Raw genomic sequence first — 15,639 nt, 5'->3', positions numbered from 1 at the left:
AGTGATGTTGTGGGTGGAATTCTTACTTTGGAAAATCAAGTTAAATGGCTCCATGCACCCAGTGTTCCAGAAAGGCTAAGAAATATGCATAACCTTAAACAAAATTGGTCATGTACTCTGTCTCGAATGCCCCCTTTTCTTGAACTTTTACTCTTCTATTAAGACCCAGTTTAATTGCACCCTTTCCTTTTCAGCAAAGTGTTTTTTCTTTTGTATTTTTACAGAACTTTGATGAATACATATTAAATTCTTATTGAAAAAATTATATACTTATAGTGTCTCCCTGCTAGACTTTGGAGCCCTGGAAAGTAGTACCTGCATTCTATGTGTGTTTGTATTTCTAACATTTAGCACAATGCTAGCATATCATTTGTACTTCATAATGGCTACCGACACAAAGCCACTGCAAATACAGTGCTAGGGCTATACATATTCTCAAATATTTTATATACATTTTCTTGAGGTAGGTTTTATTTGCATTTCATTGAGGAGAAAACTGAAGCTCAAATTTTGCCAAAATTACCACATTAAATTAATGGCAGGATCCCTGGAATCTGAATTCAGGTAGATATAGTAGCTGAATTCCAAGACCATTCATTATTTTCACTTCCAAAGCTAGCTTCTTTAAACTACTCTCTGCTCTAAGATATTGTGAGTCTCACTTTAGATTTTGATATGGTTTAAACATTTGTCCCCTCTGAATCTCATGTTGAAATGTGATTCCTGATGCTGGAGATAGAGCTTGCTGTAAGATGTTTGGGTCATGGGGGTGGATCCCTCATGAATGGCTTGGTGCTCTCCCCATGGTAATGAGTGAATTCTCTCTCTGAGTCCACATAAGAGCTAGTTGTTTTAAAGAATCTGGCAGCTCACCTCCTTCTCTCTTGCTCCCTCTCACCATGAGATATGCTTATTGCCTTCTGCCATGATTGTAAGCTTCCCAAGGGCTCACCAGAAGACAAGCAGATGTTGATACCACGCCTGTACACCCTGTAGAATCATGAGCCGAATAAACCCCTTTTCTTTGTATTACCCAGCCACAGGTATTCCTTTATAGCAACGCAAATGGATTAATATAGAGTTCAACTAATTAAAACTTTCAGAAATCTCATGAATCTTCTGGGGAGATCAAGTGAAACTTATCTGGAACAATTTGACTTTTGTACTTAATAAATGACTTACGCACTGAGAACAACAATCTATTCCTTTCAATGAAGAAACTCTCATACTTTCCCCTGAAAAAGTAAATTTGCTTTACATAAGAGGCATTTAGAATGTCTTTAAAAAGTACTATGTGCTGTTTTTGTGTACAAGTTGAGTGTTTTCTTGGAATTGGTATAGCCTTTTAAACTTCAAATTAAACTAAATGATTCAGGGAAGAGCCATAGTTTTGTGGTAACTTTTGGAGAAGACTTGTAAAAAATTTTGCACATTGGCCTAGGGAGGAAAGAAGACATGCATAGGAGGACCTCATACACCTGCTATTCTCAGAAAATACTGAATGGCATAATGGCTTGAGAGTAAAAATGATACTGTTCTCAGCAATACAAATGTAGATCACTTTAGAAGGGCAGATCATCCAGTTTTGTTACTGCTGTTTTGGGATGGCAGGAGAATTGAAAACAAGTCTTGAATATCATACATGTTGTATTGAAATTTAGGGTTTAATATTTACAGGATTCTTATATGTTTTTATTTCTCCTTTCTGTTTATCAACATACACCTGTATTTTCTTCAATTAGTATTATTTTAGATAATGTAATTTTAATTTTCTATTGGTACTCAAAGAATGCTAAACATACTTCTCTCTGTGAAATAATATTTTCATGCACTTACTCAGTAGTTGTATTTAATGACGTTTCTGTTAATTCATTCTTTGCATAGTTTACTTCCTGACTGCCTGGAAATTGCTATTACTAAAATTTTAGCGAAATGTCCTCTGGATGCATCTAATGTAAACTCAATATTAACAACTGATACTTTGGTTTAATTCTTTTTAATTGCCATCAGAATTGAACTGGAAAGTAGATGTTAGCCCATTCTAAGCCCAGTTTTTTGGGGCTTGGAAGAAAATTTACATTTGTTACATTTTAAATGTTTCTAGTTGTCCATGCAAAACTTTATAATGTATATTAAATAACTTTGGTAATTATTATGAAAAGTATGTCAATCATTCAAACTATTAAATTTCAGTTATAAATGAAGTAATCCTATCTCTGTCTCTATCAGCCATCTATCTTTCTACCTATTAACTAGTACTTTTATAAAATGACTGAAAAATTGGTGCTGAATAATGCTGAAGCTAGGTCACACCTGGTGATGCAGCTCCCAACAAATTCACTGAAATAGTTGCATTCAGAGCCTTGGGCTGCCATATTAGAAGTCCAACTACTCTAAGGTTCTAGGGAAGTCAAGCCATGCGGAGTAGCCATGTGGAAATAACCCTGTCAACAGCTCTAGGTGGGCTCCCAGCCAATAGCTAAGGTCAGCTTTCAGTCATATGAGTGACCCATCTTGGTCATTGCATCCAGTTGAGCCTTTGGATGATTTCAACCACAACTAAAACTGGACTATAATGACACAACAGATCTGTACAAGAAACTTCCAAAGAGTTATTCTTGAATCTTTGACCCACAGAATCTATGAACATAATAAAATAGGTATTGAAACAAGACACTGAGTTTGGGTAGTTTATCAGCAGTAGTTGTAATCAAACCAGTCTATATTTAAAGCACAAACTAGAGAGGGAAAGCTCCAGATTTAATACCCAGCAAAAGAAGGAAACTAACTTGAATGAATATCGACACAGGCAATGATCAATCAATAAATGTGTATTTCAACATATATTTCTTAGAATATCTTTATGAATAGTACTGTGCTGTACTTCACAGGACCTAATGCACCTAATAGTGCTGAGTAATGACCAAAAATAATTACATTACAATCTACCATTAATAACTACGGAGTATCAGAGAAAGTCAGCATGGGTTAAAATTATTGGTAAAGTATCAATCAGGAGACAAGCAAACTAAATTTTGAAAGATAGAATGTAGATAAGTAGACAGGAGAAGGGGAGAACATTTCAGGTGGAAAATAGCTTGAATAGGCAGATAGAGGGCTTTAAGCATTCCCAATTTGGGAGCAATAAGGAATTCTCTGGCTGAAGTGGAATCTGTTAGATTTGGTGGGGAGTCATTGGGGATTATAGAGTAGAAGAGAAACTTAATGGTGATATTTTAGGAAGTATCAGCTGTATGCAGAGGAAATTTGAAGTAGGATGCCAATCTTTTGGCACTTGTCTACCAATCTGAAACTTTGTCCTCTTTACACTTTTGCTTTTAACCAGTCCTAACCTGTATCTTCTATAAGCTTGGTGTAGACTTGCCTATTTCTTTTTCTTAAAAACGTTTTGTTTGAGTTGTATCATTTTCAAACACCTGAAAAAATATGTTCCATTGCTACTATTGCTAGATAGCTCATATAGTCAGAGAAACAGAACCAGTAGGGTGTGTGTGTGTGTGTGTGTGTGTATAAGGGAGAGAGAGAATGTAAGAATTTGCTGGAAAACATAAAATCTGCAGATCTGCAGGATGGACCAGCAGGTTGGAGACTCAGGGGAGAGCTGTTTCTGCAGTTCAAGTCCAAAGGCCATCTTCTGGTGGATGGCCTTTGGACTTGAACTTTGGCTTGAGGTCGACCTTTTTTTCTCCTCTGAAAGGAAATGCTGCCTTTGGAAGAGAAAGTGGCAAAGTCTTGTGAATCCAGGTTGCACATGTCTTCCTGATCATGCCATATTTTCATGCCATCACCAAACACCAAATTTGCAGGCATGTAGATCTTGGACTTCTCAGCCTCCGGAACTGTGAGAAATAAATTCTTGTTGTTTAGAAGCTCTCTAGTCTATGGTATTTCGTTAAAAGCAGCCCAAATGGGCTAATACAGGTGATATGGTTCACTCTGTGTCCCCACCCAAATCTCATTTGGAATTTCAATCCCCAGATGTCAGGGGAGGGACCTGGTGGGAGGTGATTGCATATTGGGGGTGGATTTCTCCTATGCTGTTCTTGTGATAGTGAGTGAGTTCTCATGTGATCTCATGGTTTAAAAGTGTGGCACTTCCCCACTTGTTCTCTCCTGCCACCATATAAGACATACCTTGCTTCCCCTTTGCTTTCTGCCATGGTTGTAAGTTTCCTGAAGCTTCTCCAGCCATATGGAATTGTGAGTCAATAAAACCTTTTTTCTTCATAAATTACTCAGTTTCAGGTAATTTATATTTATATAGCATTGTGAAAACAGATTAATACAACAGGAAACAAGAGGACCTCTGTTTTAGCCTTATTTACCACTAATTCTGTTTGTTCATAGGCAATTCTTCACAGTTTTTACTTATTTCTTCTGATATTCACTTTCTTATTTCTAAAATGCACATGCTACCATTTCTTGACTTTTTAGTTTTAGATATTACTCATTGACTTGGAAATGAGAACGATAAGAATTTAGGCCTTCTTCTCTTCTTATCATTGCATAATCATAAAACATAATTAGATTTTACATTATTAAGACTAAATATTAATCTTAGCTAAACCACATAATAATGTGACATGATATGATTACCTTTCTATTTTTGAACAATTTGTATTGTTATGCCCTGTTTTGGGAATTAATAATGATGATTTTTGGCATTCACTTAATTAACTCTGTATATACCACTAATCATACATCCTTAATTTCTCTACTAGAAATGCATGCCTGATGTTAAAACCATCGGATAATGTTTAACTAAAAATATCCATAATCTGCTAATCTGTGATCAACTCCAATCTGTACTTGTTGTTTTCTAAAACTGTAGTTCTCCTGACATCATGGTGCCTTTCAGCTCTATCATCCTAGAAAGTTACTCTGTGTATTGGATTTTCTCTTTTCTGGTACAAAGAAGGTAAAATTTTTGAGATCTTCCCGTAATTAAAACCCAAGAATCTCTCTAGAAAACAGTTACACCTTGGGAGGCCGAGGCGGGTGGATCACGAGGTCAAGAGATCGAGACCATCCAGGTCAACATGGTGAAACCCCGTCTCTACTAAAAATACAAAAAATTAGCTGGGCATGGTGGCGCGTGCCTGTAATCCCAGCTACTCGGGAGGCTGAGGCAGGAGAATTGCCTGAACCCAGGAGGAGTAGGTTGCGGTGAGCCGAGATTGCGCCATTGCACTCCAGCCTGGGTAACAAGAGCGAAATTCCGTCTCAAAAAAAAAAAAAAAAAAAAAAAAAAGGAAACAGTTACACCAAAAAAGATAGAAAGAAAGAAAGAAGAAAGAAAGGAAGAAAGAGAGAGAAAGAATCTTAAACATCTTGCTTGGATTTTAGTTTTGAAATTAGATCACGTTTTGAATGTAGCATGATCTTATCCTAAGATTGATTATATTGTTGATTTGGACTAATATAAAAAAGTAAAATAAAGCCATATTTCTTCAAAATGATAATAAAAGCAAGAAGATCAGTTTCAGAAAAATCACCAATTTTTAAAACCAGGGAGAATTATAGTGCTATGGAGATGTTTATATTTTTATTGCTTATGTGGTAAGAAATCAAAATTCAATACCACTTTCAGAGTTAAAGTTATGTCTTGAAGATCTGGGTGTTTACACTGGACTGTGAGGTTCCATATTTTTGTTATTGAAATTTTAGGACTAGAGATTGATAAACATGGAGAAGTTGTAAAAATAATGGGCTCAACAGTCAGTAACTTTATGTTAGGTAATGAGTTTTTGTTAAGCTAGTTGTGAAGTATGAAAAAGAATAATAGCTCAGAGCAGTTTGAGCTATGTGGTGTATACAAAATTTATTAGGTCCAGAGAGAGATGAGTATCTTACCCTGCACCCATGCCCAGGGGCAATTGTTTAAGGACTTTTTTTTCTTTCTTTTCTTCCCTGTAGTTTCCTGACTAGCTGCCTCACTCATAATCTTCATGTGTCTGGACTCTGATACAGAGAGCAGTATATAGCCTATCATTAGCTTATATTATTTTTATATAAATTCTTGGTAAACAACCAGAAACTTACTCTTTAAAACCCCACTTGTAACTGCTGCTAATTGGAGAATATATTCAGGGTTATTTGAACCTATGCTCCAGGTTATAGTTCTTAAACTTGGTCCAAATAAACTCTCTACTTATATTAATTTTGCCTCTGTTTTTTTCCTTTAGGTAGACAAGTAGATGGAAAACAAAGGCATATCTTGATTAGCTTTTATGTTTATCGTAGATAAAACATTAAAATAGAGAAGACTGCTAGCACAGAGCCGTGATTCATGTTGTTAGTCAAGCTGGGCATAGTGGTGTCACTTTCACTGACTAGTCTGTGAATGGTGGTCCCTGGAGCTATATTTTATGGTGACCCTTATAGTAAAATCAACTGACATTAGCCAAATTTAACAGTATTTTCTGAGAGGAAAGCTTATACGAGGAAAATAAAAGGACTTTCTCTGGGGCAAAGAGTTTAAACTTTATCCTAATGAAGCACTTTATCCCACTATGGTCACCTGAGCACCATTAAACCAAAATGTCATGAATCTCTATTGCTTTTGGATTCAGTAGGTTGTCACTGCAAGAGCTGGGAAGTTTCCCATAAGTCTCAGTATAACAGGAGATAAATAGCAACAAGTCTTAGAAACCTTGCCTACTGACATGTAGCAGACAAGAATATGTGACCACAAATTGTGAATGTAGGAGACCAAAATATGCCAACCCCAAGTATGCCTCTGCTGTAGGATTATTTTGAGTTGGGTATTTTGAGAAACTGTAGATATAGGAGAAGCTCTGAAAACAGAATAGAAGTTATCCTTTTTTAAGAAAAATTAACATCTCTAAAGAAAATTTCCATTGGTAAGAGCATCTTCCTCTCAATACTAGGAAGAGAGAGGAACTCTAAATCACTAGAGACTCTTTGTGATGGAAAAGGTATTGACTTGGTCATGTGTGTGGTCTTGGGCAATTTGCCTGTTTGTTCTACAGTTCCCTTATCTCTGAAACAAGTACTTGCATACTAGAGTTTTAAGGCTTAAATAAAATGACATGTGAAGAAAATTTATATCCCAGCTTCAGGCACATTGTATGCTCTTAATAAATGCGTAATAGGACCTAGACGGCCAAGAGAAGCCAGCGCCAGAATGCAGCTCACAATGAAAGAGACACAGAGGGCTGGAGAACTTCATGGTTCCAAATGAGGTACTAGGTTCTTTTCTGTGGGACTGATAGGGCACTGGAATTGGGTCCAGGGAAGGAGCCTCAGGGTGACTGCCACGCAGGGGGGCATATCAAGTTGGAATGAAATGTGCAGCCGGCTTGGAGGTCGAGGGACTTAACCCCCTCTGTGCTCCATTTTAGATCCTGTGCTTGCCTCAACCCTACTGCATCCCAAGGTCCATGGGAGGCCCTGCCAGATGGTGTGGCACCATGGGTAGTCCATGCAAATCTGAGCAGCGGCTACCGCTCTGGCTCAGAAAGTTGTCGCAGGGACCTGTGGGGGAATTTGGACTAAAACCAGTGGGACAGACTGTCTCACTCTGGGAGAGAGGCCATTGGGAAGGTGGGGCCAATCTCACCTGCAAACAATCTTCACCTCCAGGGAAGGACCACCCACCCAACAACCAGCCTGAACCCAAGAGAGCCCAGCAATACCCTCTACAGGCCAAAAAAGATACAGCTCTAACCTCAATGGAAAAAAAAGTCCACTCAGAGACTCTTCCTGAAATCACCAACTTCAAAGATTAAAGGGAGATAAATCCATGAAGATGGGAAAAAACCAGTGCAAAAAGGATGAAACCACCAAAGAACAGAACACCTCTTCTCCTCCCAGGGATCACAACTCCTCACAATCTAGGGAACAAAAAAAGACAGAATGAATCTTGAATTGACACAAGCAGGCTTCAGAAGGTGGGTAATAACAAACTTCTCTGAGTTAAAAAACCATGTCCTAACCCAATGCAAAGAAACTGAGAACCCTGAAAAAAGGTTAGATGAAATGGTAACTAGAATAACCAGCTTAGAGAAGAACATAAATGACTTGATAGAGCTGAAAAACACAGCACGAGAACTTCACCACGCATATACAAGTTTCAACAGCTGAATCAATCAAGCAGAAGAAAGGATATCAGAGATAGAAGATCAAATCAATGAGATAAAATGAGAAGGCAAGATTAGAGAAAAAAGAGTGAAAAGAAATGAACAAAGCCTCCAAGAACTATGGGATTATGTGAAAACACCTAATCTATGCTTGATCTGCGCACCTGAATGTCATGGGGATAATGAATCCAAGCTGGAAAACACTCTTCAAGATATTATCCAAGAGAACTTTCCCAACCTAACAAGGCAACATTCAAATTCAGGAAATACAGAGAACACCACAAAGATATTCTTCAAGAAGAGCAACCCCAAGGCACGTAGTTGTCAGATTCACCAGCGTTGAAATGAAGGAAAAAAATCCTAAGGGCAGCCAGAGAGAAGGGGTGACTCACCCAAAAAGGAAAGACCAACAGACCCACAGTGGATCTCTCGGCAGAAACCCTGCCAATATTCAACATCCTTAAAGAAAAGAACTTTCAACCCAGTATTTCATATCTGGCCAAACTAAGCTTCATAGTGAAGGAGAAATAAAATCCTTTACAGACAAGCAATTGCTGAGAGATTTCTTCACTACAAGACCTGCCTTATGGGAGCTACTAAATGGAGTACTAAACAGGGATAGGAACAACCAGTATCAGCCACTGCAAAAACGTACCAAATGGTAAAGAATAACGAAGCAATGAAGGGGCCACATCAATTAACAGGCAAAGCAACCAGCCAGTAACAAAATGGCAGATAAATTTTTTTTTTTTTTTTGTTGAGACAGTCTTGCTCTGTCACCAGACTGGAGTGTAGTGGTGCGATCTGGGCTCACTGCAACTTCTGTTTTCTGATTTCAAGCAATTCTCCTGCCTCAGCCTCCCGAGTAGCTGGGACAACAGGCACGTATTTTTTGCACTTTTAGTAGAGATGAGGTTTCACCATGTTGGCCAGGATGGTCTCAATATCTTGACCTCATGATCTGCCCGCCTTGGCCTCCCAAAGTGCTGGGATTACAGGCATGAGCCACCGCGCCCGGCCGGCAGATCAAATGTAAACATAACAATATTAACATTGACTGTAAATGGCCTATATGTCCCAATCAAAAGACACCGTCTGGCAAACTGTATAAAAAGTCAAGACCCATTGGTGTGGTGTAATCAGGAGACCCATCTCACATGCAAAGACTCACATAGACTCAAAATAAAGGGATGGCAGAAGATTTACCATGCAAATGGAGAGCAAATAAAAAGCAGGGGTAGCAATCCTTGTCTCTGATAAAACAGACTTTAAACCAACAACAATCAAAAGAGACAAAGAAGGGCATTATATAATGGTAAAAGGATCAATGCAACAAGAAGAGCTAACTATCCTAAATATTTTTGCACCCCATGCAGGAGGATGCAGTTATATAAAACAAGTTCTTAAAGACCTACAAAGAGTCTTAGACTCCCACACAATAATAGTGGGAGACTTTAACACTCCACTGACAATATTGGACAGATCAATGAGACAGAAAGTCAACAAGGATATCCAGAAATTGAATGCAGATTTGGACTGAGTGAATTTAATAGACATTTACAGGACACTCCACCCCAAATCCGCAGAATACACATTCTTCTCAGCACCACATTGCACTTACTCCAAAATTGACCACATAATTGGAAGTAAATCATTCCTCAGCAAATGCAAAAGAATGGAAATCATAACAAACAGTCTCTCAGACCACAGCGCAACTTCAAATTAGAACTCAGGATTAAGAAAAGCACTCAAAACTGCACAAGCACATGGAAACTGAACAACTTGCTCCTGAATGATGAATGGATAAAACAATGAAATAAAAACAAGAAATAAAAATTTTATTTGAAACCAATGAGAATGAAGACACAATGTACCAGATCCTATGGGACACATTAAAAGCAGTGTCTAGCACTTTGGGAGGCTGAGGTGGGTGGATTACAAGGTCAAGAGATCGAGCCTATCCTGGCTAACATGGTGAAACCCCATCTTTACTAAAAATACAAGAATTAGATGGGCATGGTGGCGTGCATCTGTAGTCCCAGCTACTCGGGAGGCCAAGGCAGGAGAATTGCTTGAACCCAGGAGGCAGAGGTTGCAGTGAGTCAAGATCACACCACTGCATTCCATCCTGGTGACAGAGCAAGACTCTGTCTCAAAAAAAAAAATAAATAAATAAAATAAAAAGCAGTGTCTAGAGTCTAGAGGGAAATATATAGCAATAAATGCTCACATGAGAAACAAGAAAAGATCTAAAATTGACACCCTATCATCAAAGTTGAAAGAGTTAGAGGAGCAAGATGAAAAAAACTCAAAAGCAAGCAGGAGACAAGAAATAAATAAGATTGGGGCAGAACTGAAGGAGATAGAGACACAAAAAAACCCTTTAAAAAATCAATAAATCCAAGAGGTGGTTTTTTGAAAAGATCAAAAAAATAGACCATTAGCTAGACTAATAAAAAAGAAAAGAGAGAAGAATCAAACAGATGCAATAAAAACAATAAAGGGGAGATCACCACTGATTCCTTGGAAATAAAAACCAACATTAGAGATTACTACAAACAACTCTATGCACATAAACCAGTAAATCTGGAAGAAATGGATAAATTTCTGGACACTTGCACACTCCCAAGACTAAGCCAAGAAGTTTTGTCAATTCAAGAAACCCTGAATTGACAAGCAACAAGGTCTGAAGTTGAGGCAGCAATTAATAGCCTACTGATCAAAAGAAGTCCAGGTCCAGACGGGTTCACAGCTGAATTCTACCAGTCACACACAGAGGAGCTGGTACCATTTCTGTTGAAACTATTCCAAACAATACGAAAAGAGGGAATCCTGCCTAACTCTATGAGACCAACACCATCCTGATACCAAAATCTGGCAGAGACACAACTAAAAAAGAAAACTATAGGTCAATATCCATGATGGACATTGATACAAAAATCTTCAATAAAATACTGGCAAACCAAATCCAACAGCACATCAAAAAGCTTATGAAGTAGGTTTCACACTGGGATTGCAAGGCTGGTTCAACATACACAAGTCAATAAATGTAATTCACCACATAAACAGAACCAAAGACAAAAACCACATGATTATCTCAATAGATGCAGAGGCTTTTGACAAAATTCAACAGCCCTTTATGCTAAAAAGTCTCAATAAACTAGGTATCAATGGAACGTATCTCAAAACAATGAAAGCTATTTATGACAAACCCACAGCCAGTATCATACTGACTGGGCAAAAACTAGAAGCATTTCCTTTAAAAACTGGCACTAGACAAGATTGCCCTCTCTCACCACTCCTATTCAATATAGCATTGGAAGTTCTAGCCAGAGCAATTAGGCAAGAAAAAGAAATAAAGGGCATTCAATTAGGAAAAGAAGAAGTCAAATTGTTCGTATTTGCAGATGACACAATTGTATATTTAGAAGACCCCATCGTCTCAGTGTGAAACCTCCTTAAGCTGATAAGCAACTTTGGCAAAGTCTCAGGATACAAAATCAATGTGCAGAAATCACAAGCATTCCTATAAACCAACAACAGACAAACAGAGAGCCAAATCATGAGTGAACTCCCATTTACAATTGCTGCAAGAGAATAAAATATCTAGGAATACAACTAACAAAGGAGGTAAAAGATCTCTTCATGGAGAACTACAAACCACTGACCAAGGAAATAAGAGAGGAAACAGATGGAAAAACATTCCATGCTCATGGTTAGGAAGAATCAATATTGTGAAAATGGCCATACTGCCCAAAGTAATTTATAGATTCAATGCTATCCCCATCAAGCTACCATTGACCCTCTTCACAGAACTGGAAAAAACCACTTTAAACTTCATATGGAATCAAAAGAGAGACCACATAGCCAAGACAATCCTAAGTAAAAAGAACAAAGCTGGAGGCATCACGCTACTTGACTTCAAACTATATTACAAGGCTACAGTAATCAAAACAGCATGGTACTGGTATCAAAACAGAGATATAGACCAATGGAACAGAACAGAGGCCTCAGAAGCAATGCCACACATCTACAACCATCTGATCTTTGACAAACAGGACAAAAACAAGCAATGGGGAAAGGATTCCCTGTTTAATAAATGGTGTTAGGAAAACTGGCTAGCCATATGCAGGAAGCTGAAACTGGACCCATTCCTTACACCTTATACAAAAATTAACTCCAGATGGATTAAAGATTTAAACATAAGAACACCATAAAACCCTAGAAGAAAACCTAGGCCAAACCATTCAGGACATAAGCACAGGCAAGAACTTCATGACTAAAACACCAAAAGCATTGCAACAAAAGCCAAAACAGACAAACGGGACCTAATTAAACTTAAGAGCTTCTGCACAGCAAAAGAAACAATTTTAGAGTAAACTGGCAACCAATAGAATGGGAAAACATTTTTGCAATCTACCCATCTGACAAAGGACTAATATCCAGAATCTACAAAGAAATAAAGCAGATTTACAGGAATAAAACAAACAAACCCATTCAAGAGTGGGTGAAGGATATGAACAGACACTTTTTAAAAGAAGACAAATATACAGCCAACAAACACATGCAAAAATGCTCATTATCATTGCTCATTAGAGAAATGCAAATCAAAACCACATTGAGATACCGTCTCACACGTTAGAATGGTGATCATTAAAAAATCTGGAGACAACAGATGCTGGAGAGGATGTGGAGAAATAGGAACAATGTCACACCGTTGGTGGGAGTGTAAACTAGTTCAGCCATTGTGGAAGACAGTGTAGCGATTCCTCAAGGATCTAGAAATAGAAATTCCATTTGACCCAGAAATCCCATTACTGCGTATATACCCAAAGGATTATAAATCATTCTATCATAAAGACACATGCACACATATGTTCATTGTGGTGCTGTTTACAATAGCAAAGACCTGGAACCAACCCAAATGCCCATCAATGATACACTGGACAAAAAAAAAGTGGCACATATACACCGTGGAATACTATGCAGCCATGAAAAACGATGAGTGTGTGTCCTTTGTAGAGACACGGATGAAACTAGAAACCATCAATCTCAGCAAACTGACACAAGAACAGAAAACCAAACACCGAATGTTTTCACTCATAGGTAGGTGATGAACAATGAGAACACTTGGGCACAGGGAATAGAACAACACTCACAGGACTAAGTGGGGGAGGGGTGTAGGGGAGGGGAGGGGAGGACAGTGGGGAGGGCAGGGAGGAAGGAGAGGGATAATACCGGGAGAAATGCCTGATCTAGGCAACGTTGGGGAGGGGAGATGGATACAGCAAACCACCATGGCATGATGTACCTATGCAACAATCCTGCAGGATGCAGGAAGTGCACATGTACCCCAGAGCCCAGTTACAATAAAAATAAATAAATAAATGCATACTAGTAATTTTGTTAAGATGCTTTGCTCATGAAACATTCCACTCAAATGATTCATGTTCAGAAGCCCAGTGTGGAAGAATAGTAAATCAGTTTTTCTGATTGAGGTGTATTTGGTAAACCCTTGAGATTGCTCTTAGAAACCCTCAAGATAACTCAGAGTTCATTGGAAAGCCACCAGTTTACTATAATTTCTGTTCATCCACTTAACAGATTAGAAAAACATCTTCCTTTCTGAGTTACTTTCTGGAAGCTGTCCAGCTAAGATATGGCCAATTTGTATCTTCATTGTTGAGACAGAGATGAAGGCAAAGTTCAAATGACCTTAGTTCATATTCTTTAATCTTTCATTTTGCCACTACTCATGAATCAAGTCAGAAAAAGCCCATTCAACTGGAACTGTTAACAGTGGAAAGTATCCAGGTTACCTCGAATCCATACATGTTTGCAGCAACTTTCCTTCTTGCCTCCTCAGGAGAAAGACTTCGGCTGAGGGGCATAAAGCAGGAGAGACCAAGGTAAGTTTCAGAGCAAGAGAGGATGTTCACTTAAAAAGCTTTTGAATAGGAAAGAATAAAGTTATGCTTGGAAAAAACCATGTGAAGGTTAAAAAGAGCGTTTAACCTTGATCCTAGGGCTTTCTAGGCTTACCTCTTTCCCATGATTCTGCTCTTAGGTAGGCTTCCCGCATGCGCAGTGCCCTCCTTACTCTTGGGAATTGAGCATGTGCAGTGCGTTTAGGAAGCTGGACTTATGCCCGTCTTTCTTCTTTTTTTCTTCTGTTGTAGTGTCCCTGAGAGGTCATACTTTGCTATCTTGTTTCTTAATGCTCATGCCCAGAAAGTTTCTTCTTCCTGGCATCTGCATTCAATTAACACTTTACTATTAATAGCTGTGAAGCATCAGAAGATTGTCTTTCCCTGGCTTCGGAGAGGGAGTGCGATAATTATCAAACCATCACCTGATATTCCTAGTGGGTATGGGAAGAGTGCTTTTCTTTCTGCCTTGCTCATGCCTATCTAACTACCTGTAACAGGATGGCCCAGTACTTAATGGAAAGGGCATGGAGCTTGGAATTTAGATATGAGATCTTCTACAGATCTGCCATAGTCCGCTACATATCAGCTGAGTTAATCTGGGATTATTATATAACTCCTCTGGGTCTCAGTTTCCTGCTTGTGAAATAGGTTTAATGATGCTTTTGACACAGTGTTGTGAGAATGTGATACTATCAATATACTTACTGCTGGGCGAGGTGTCAAAGCCCCAGAATCAGGAAGTGGTCCACTTGCGGGGGTTGGTAGGAAGAATTTACTGACAACAGTATAGGTCTGCATAGGCTTGGGAAAGGAGAGTTTCTTAGAAAGAAAGAACACTGCAAAAGGGTGCAGTGAGTGCCTCAGAGAGACATGAGTGAGTGTGCCATGGTAGATATTCCTTAGGAGTGTTTATGGACCTTAAGGTGAAAGCTAAAGGGTAATTTTGACCATGTTAGCCACATAGTTGATGATAAATTATATTTGTAGATATTTTGGTGCCTTAATACCAGCAAGGGTTGCACAATGAATTTTGGCACGGCATTCTAGAAATGTGCAGGAATTCTAGTTACTTATAATATTTATGTTGAAAAGTGGCCTGGAACCAGTTGCTGAATTTAGATACTAGAGAAGTTTAGTTCTAAATTCCCAGATAAAAAGTTTTGCCTCTGGATAGCCTGTTTGATGGTCACTGGGTGGTCTTCGGTCCCTTCTAAATTCCTCAGATAAGGAGTTTTTGTCTCCAGGGGCCTGTTTAATGGTCACCGGGTGACTTTTGCTCTCTTTACATACCTAAGGCAGTACCTTGTACATAGACACTCAATAGATGCCAGTAATGCTAATTTCTAATCTAGTTCTATTATGTCATGTGAAGCAGTGGATAAATTTTATTCACTACATATTGGCTAGAGAATAAAGATATTCCCAGCTTCAGTTTGACAGTCTCCAAAACATAAGATAGAAAAGTTGTACTAGGAAGCATATCAAGGAAATGAGTCTGAACAAAACTTATTGAAACTGTGTAAATTCTGAATTTGGAATAAACAGGAATGCTGTTCATATATAGCTAAAACTATGTGACTGTTCCC

The sequence above is a fragment of the Callithrix jacchus genome, chromosome 9, assembly GCF_049354715.1.
Source record: "Callithrix jacchus isolate 240 chromosome 9, calJac240_pri, whole genome shotgun sequence".
Taxonomy (NCBI): Eukaryota; Metazoa; Chordata; class Mammalia; order Primates; family Cebidae; genus Callithrix; species Callithrix jacchus.
This window is presented reverse-complemented; position numbering follows the sequence as displayed.